The sequence below is a fragment of the Raphanus sativus genome, chromosome 8 (assembly GCF_000801105.2).
Source record: "Raphanus sativus cultivar WK10039 chromosome 8, ASM80110v3, whole genome shotgun sequence".
In the NCBI taxonomy this organism is placed as follows: domain Eukaryota; kingdom Viridiplantae; phylum Streptophyta; class Magnoliopsida; order Brassicales; family Brassicaceae; genus Raphanus; species Raphanus sativus.
In genome coordinates, this window is record NC_079518.1 from 12,103,647 (window position 1) to 12,110,556 (window position 6,910).

Genomic DNA, 6,910 nt, shown 5'->3' on the forward strand with positions numbered 1-6,910 from the left:
TCTCGTTTTCCCGCCAAAACAGCAAAAACGCGTTTTCCCGCCAAAAACGAAAAATCACATTTTTCCGTCAAAACCGCAAAAACGTGTTTTCCGCCAAAACCGAAAATCTCGTTTTCCCACAAAATGCATTTTCCTGCCAAAACCGAAAATCTCGTTTTCCCGTCAAAACTGCAAAAAACGTATTTTCCCGCCAAAACCAAAAAATCTTGTTTTCCCGCGAAAACCGCAAAAAAATCGTTTTCCCTCCAAAACCGAAAATCTCGTTTTCCCGCAAAAACGCGTTTTCCACCAAAACCAAAAAATCTCGTTTTCCCGCCAAACTGAAAAATATCGTTACCGAAAAAATGTGTTTCCCGCCAAAATAAAAAATTTGTATTTTCACACCAAAACCAAAAAATGTGTTTGTCTGCTAAAACTGAGAAATCTTGTTTTCCCGCCCAAACCGCAAAAAAAAAACTTGTTAATTTTTGAAATAATTCTAATGTAAATATTTTAAACTAAATAATTAAATGTAATATAGTTAAAAATAATATCAACCATATGATTAAACTAACACAAGGGTATTTTGGTAATTTGTTTACTAAACTCATTTGAATGGAAATGAAAATAAAGAAACAAACATATGATTCATTTAGATGATCCATCTAGGTGAAATATCTGGATGAACAAACAAACATGTACAAAAATCTGAATGGATCATTTAGATAGATCATATAAATGAATCATCTGAATAGAAATGACAAATGGTAAAACAAACAGCCCCGTATTCGCTTACTTACATGTAGATTAATGTTGTTATTTGACAACTAAAACAAACATAATTTTTATTTAAATACCAAATGACATGGGTATATATTACCCACAATTTATTTAGAATTTAGCAGACCACCAACTTATTTATCCTGCCAGCCATATTACTTACTCTCTGCTTCATTTTTCCCGTTTGACAACAACTTTTATTTCCTTTTTCAACCAACGAAAATTACACTTATGTTCATATTTGATAACTAGCGAATCACAAAACAAAGCTCATACTGTTGACAAAAAAAAACCCTTGTTCTAGTCTCGTGAATCTACAATTACTATGTCAATTCACACTGAAAAAAATGAAAGAGATCACTGTGTAGTGTAGCGGAACTTGAATTTGGTCTAAAACGACACCACAGTTGACCACTATACACCATTACTTAGTCCGGATAATTGTTCTAATGCAATTCCATAGATACTTTTAACAAATTAACTAAAAGTTACATTGCTTTAAATCAAGTATGAAAAACATACGGAGGCCTAAGCTATGTGTGCAAAAGACATATATCCACTTTACAGGTGCTTATCTTAACTTTTGAAATTGACTTTATCCGGATTCGTTTTCCCCTACGGACGGCTGGGACTTTTTGTGTCCATGTGTGACTAATTGGGTTTAAACTTTACTTTCTAAAAAGTAAATTGTTGTTTTCTTTTACAAATGTTTTGAAATTGAGGTTTTGTTATTTTGCTTTTCTTGCAAGAGAACCATTTCCAAAATTTGAATTAATATTTAAGGGCTAACCATGATTGGTGATAATGCTTCTTTATTTGACTACAAAATCTTAGTTCAGAACCGATTGCAGCACATATGCCAGTATTTGTCAAACAGTTTTCTCAACCCATCACAATAATTAAGTATATATATGTGCTGGCATCTTTTGATAGGTTTTCAAGTATATTCAAATGCTTAACTTCAATATACTTAGATTTGGGTAAAGGCTAAATTAGGTACTATTTTGTTATAGTTTAATTAATTGATTTAAAATTGTATGATTTCATATAAGGTCTTCCAATTTTTTTTAATAGTTTTATATATCTTTCTTCATACATACTCCTTATTAATGACTCATTTTCTTTGTTTCAGCTTATTTTCTTTGTTACATTTATATTTTCTTTTTCATTTTCTATAATGTATATTTTTCCTTTGTTTAATTAGTTTGGAGGGGGGGGGGGGACACATCATATTGATGTATTAATGACGCACGGAAATACGTAGCCATTATATCAGCAAAAACATGTGATTACAGAAGCTTCTGGCTGTACGGACGACAATAATTAACTACTACAGTATCAAAGAGTTCACTTAAAATAACAACAGTTTAATGCCTTTTTCTTTAGTGGAGTAGTACCTAAACCAATATAAAACACCGTATAAACCTAAAATAACCCAATTACTACATATACCACAAAAAACCATTTATTAGGATAACCGAATAATGTTATAGTCGAAACATTTTTTCGTCTTTGAAACATCTTCTATATATTAAAGGAAAAGCATTATCATCTAATGATTTTAGACAATGAACACGTAGCAGTCTCTTATCGATTTTAATTTGAGTATGTTAACGTGTCGATCTCACAATCATTTGACAATTAATGTGTTCTCATTCTAAATTTTTAACTCCATCACGGAGAATTCATTGTGTTTACACTAATTTTTTAATCAACTTATTTTTAGTTCCTACATTTTTAACCTTTGTATTATTGAACCAAAATTCTCTTCGTACAACTACTGAATAATATCATTTTGAAATAAAAGATTACAAAATCATTAAAATTCACATCAACTAAAATACTCGAATGAGAATATTTTTAGAAATTGAAAATATTGTCGAACTTAGCAATGGTTGAGGCTTCTTTACATATATATAATAAGTAATTATGATTATTTATGAATTAGGAAAACTAAGATAAAAAAGAATTATACACATAAAGTCGGATCTTTAGTTCAAAAAAATATTTTCTTTCTTTACGGAATTTTCACATTTAACCAAAAATTAGAAACATAATCATATTACTAGAAAAATAAGAAATAAGAAAAGCTTAAAAAAAGATTCGTGAAATCAATTGAAAAAACAGAATTCAGGTGCCGAGTGTAGAGATCATATTATTTTCCATGCATATGTAACACTTTTCACTCGATTATATCATTTGTTTGTTATATTTACCGTGATTTTTATAAGAAATACACATTAGTAGTTATAGACTACGTCAATTTTGTAACATGCCCAAAAATATTGACATAACCTAAAATAATTAAGTACTACAGTATCAAAGAGTTCACTTAAAATAACAACAGTTTAATGCCTTTTTCTTTAGTGGAGTAGTACCTAAACCAATATAAAACACCGTATAAACCTAAAATAACCCAATTACTACATATACCACAAAAAACCATTTATTAGGATAACCGAATAATGTTATAGTCGAAACATTTTTTCGTCTTTGGAACATCTTCTATATATTAAAGGAAAAGCATTATCATCTAATGATTTTAGACAATAAACACGTAGCAGTCTCTTATCGATTTTAATTTGAGTATGTTGACGTGTCGATCTCACAATCATTTGACAATTAATGTGTTCTCATTCTAAATTTTTAACTCCATCACGGAGAATTCATTGTGTTTACACTAATTTTTTTAATCAACTTATTTTTAGTTCCTACATTTTTAACCTTTGTATTATTGAACCAAAATTCTCTTCGTACAACTACTGAATAATATCATTTTGAAATAAAAGATTACAAAATCATTAAAATTCACATCAACTAAAATACTCGAATGAGAATATTTTTAGAAATTGAAAAATATTGTCGAACTTAGCAATGGTTGAGGCTTCTCTACACATATATAATAAGTAATTATGATTATTTATGAATTAGGAAAACTAAGATAAAAAAGAATTATACACATAAAAGTCGGATCTTTAGTTCAGAAAAATATTTTCTTTCTTTACGGAATTTTCACATTTAACCAAAAATTAGAAACATAATCATATTACTAGAAAAATAAGAAATAAGAAAAGCTTAAAAAAAGATTCGTGAAATCAATTGAAAAAACAGAATTCAGGTGCCGAGTGTAGAGATCATATTATTTTCCATGCATATGTAACACTTTTCACTCGATTGTATCATCTTTTGTTATATTTACCGTGATTTTTATAAGAAAATACACATTAGTAGTTATAGACTACGTCAATTTTGTAACATGCCCAAAAAATATTGACATAATGGCCAGCCATTTTTATGGTATTATTAAAGAATATTCCAATAATTATGTATGTTAAAAAAATCCAAAAATATATTTTAAAATTTAATTTATTTTACTTTATATTAGTAGAAGAAAATAAGTTTGGGTGAATATTTGTATTTTGGATCCATAGAACCAAACTGAACTAGATTTCAAAGTAATATCGAATGCAAACTAAAGTTGATTAATACTAACATGGATCTAAAAGTTTAATATCCAGATAAACATACTTGAATCTTTTCCAAACTAAAATATTTTGGATACCCAAAATATCTTAAATTACAATTAAATATGTTAATGTTTTAAAAGTTATATCTATTAGATATTCAAAAATATGACAATATCTAAAAATTATCAATATAGTCACAAATATATCTATATATCTAAACATAACATAAAATGTTCAAAATACTCAAAGTATTTATTTGTTCTCCATCCAAATATTTAAATTCAACTAATTTTTATGTAATTTAAATATTTAGTCTTACATTATTCAATTTTATTGTTTTATATATTTTATTTTCGTATTTTGAGGATTCTAAACATATTTGAATTTTTGTTAAAAAATACTTAATTAAAATAGGTATTTGAACTCGAATCTTAACTGAACCCGCAATTATTCAAACCAAATCTAAACCAAAATTTGTAAATATACGAATGCAATTTAAATTTTTAACTTTAAACATCCAAAATCCAAATAGATCAAATGAATTTGAAAAGGATATATGAATGTACATCCCAAAAAAAGACTATACAACAAATTTTTAGTACGATATACAATAAATAATCTAATAAACTATTTATGCACTGTGCGCGGGCTAGTACTTAGTATAGGCTATAGCTTTAGTATTAACCTATTGGCTATTGCCTAGAAAACTTAGGTGAAAATAACAAATTGAATTTATGAGGTAATTAAATTAGGTAAGTTCTTTGAACGTCCAAATTTGACTTTTAATTTTGTTTTTTAGGGATAAAGTGGCTATATATAAACACAATACAGATTCTCCTCTGCCTTCTCTCTAGAGAGTTCAATACTAGACTTCCGTCTCCGGCCGGCGGGTTCCGGCTATCCTAGCCGCCGCCGGTCCGGCCAAAGCTTTTGTTGTTTATCTCTTATGTTTTTTTTTTCTTAGTTAGCCTACGGCCATGCTGATAGAACCAAAATCGAGCACCGTTCTTTTTGTTCATGGACACGAACCAAAATGGCGATCTTGTCAACCAGCTCGACCAACCGAGGATTCACCATCAGTTCATGAAGATCACCGGCCAACCAGCTCGACCAGCCCACGTGCGTCCTTCTCCTTACGCGAAGGACCCGATCATCATGGATGAACCTGGACGCTTGGACGAATCTTGACCAGTCTACATCAGAATCCGCAATCTTGACCAGTCTTCATCATTTTCCGCAACATTGACCAAGACTGCATCAATTTCTACAACTTTGACTCTCTAATAACTATCTAGTCAAATGTTGTATTTTCTAGACATCTTTTTCAGCACTTTATTTATTTCTTTCTTTGACTACATCTACTATAAATATGTAGTCCTTTTGATGAATAAAAATCAGATCATTTTGGAGTTTCTTTTGTTCTTCTTTTCTCTGAGTGAGAGAGAGTTCTTTAGCTAGTTCATCGGTTTGAACCGGCTTGTTGATTTGGTGGTCAGCCAATCATCTTTGTGTGTTTATTTGGTGGTTAGCCAACGCACTACATCCGTTCTTTGGTGGTTAGCCTTAGATCGTTGGTATATCAAGAGTCATTCCGCACCTCTTGACGATCCGTTCAATCCATCCCAGTTCCAGAAGTTCCTTCGACTTCTCGGTTCATATCCAACATCCGGCCAAAGCCATCCTTCCCGATTTTGGGTCTATCAAGTGGTATCAGAGCCACTCAACCGGTACTATCTGTTCATTTTTCTCATCTTTCCATCTTCTTCATCCATCTTCTACCTTTCATCTTTTTTTCTTAAAAAAAAAAAAAGAGTTCTACGAAAAGCCAAGAGATCATTCTATCTGAAGCTAAAGAAAGACAGATTTGAGGGCAAATCTTTTTAAAGAAGGAGGGAATGATGTGCCCTAAATCAGCAGCAGAAACAATTCGAGAAAACTTGGCTTATGTGTTTGGATCAAACGAGATGGGTTTGATGATTTATGAAAAATATGTTTATAAACATATTTCAGCCCAAAGAAAGAAGGGTCCAACAAGAAAATGCAAGCCATGGTCGCATAATATATCAATCTGACGGCAATTCAGAGACCGTCGATCATGCAAAAGAGTGCGACCAGCTGATGAGTTTCGCGAGCACAATTTCCCAAGTTCAGTCAAAAGTCTTTGGTCTTTGGTCTTTGGTTTTTGGTCTTTGGTCTTTAGTCAAGTCTACAATATTTATTAGTTTACAAGTTTCTAGGTTTTGATTAAACCTTTTGTATGCTTTGCCTATTATATAAAGGCCATTTGATCAATGAAATAAAATAAGTTTTGAGTGTTTATTTTTGGAACCTTGAGAGTGATAGAACCAAAATCGGATCACTCTACCGGTAAGGTTGATATGGACTCTGATCCGGAAGGATTGAGAACTGGTGGGATGAACGGTGACACAAAGGGTTGCGGAAGGCCCGATGATACTACCAGAGGTGAACTCCGAAGAGAACTGATGGATTGAACGGTGACACAAAGGGTTGCGGAAGACCCGATGATACTACCAGAGGTGCTTGATTGTCGCCTGATATGACTCACAGGTCCGACAAGGAAGCAAACTCGATCTGTTGCCGGATGTGACGCACCGGTCCAACAAGAAAGAGAGTGTTACTTGGAGCTAACCACACCAAGAACAAGAAAAGTGAGATACCCTCTC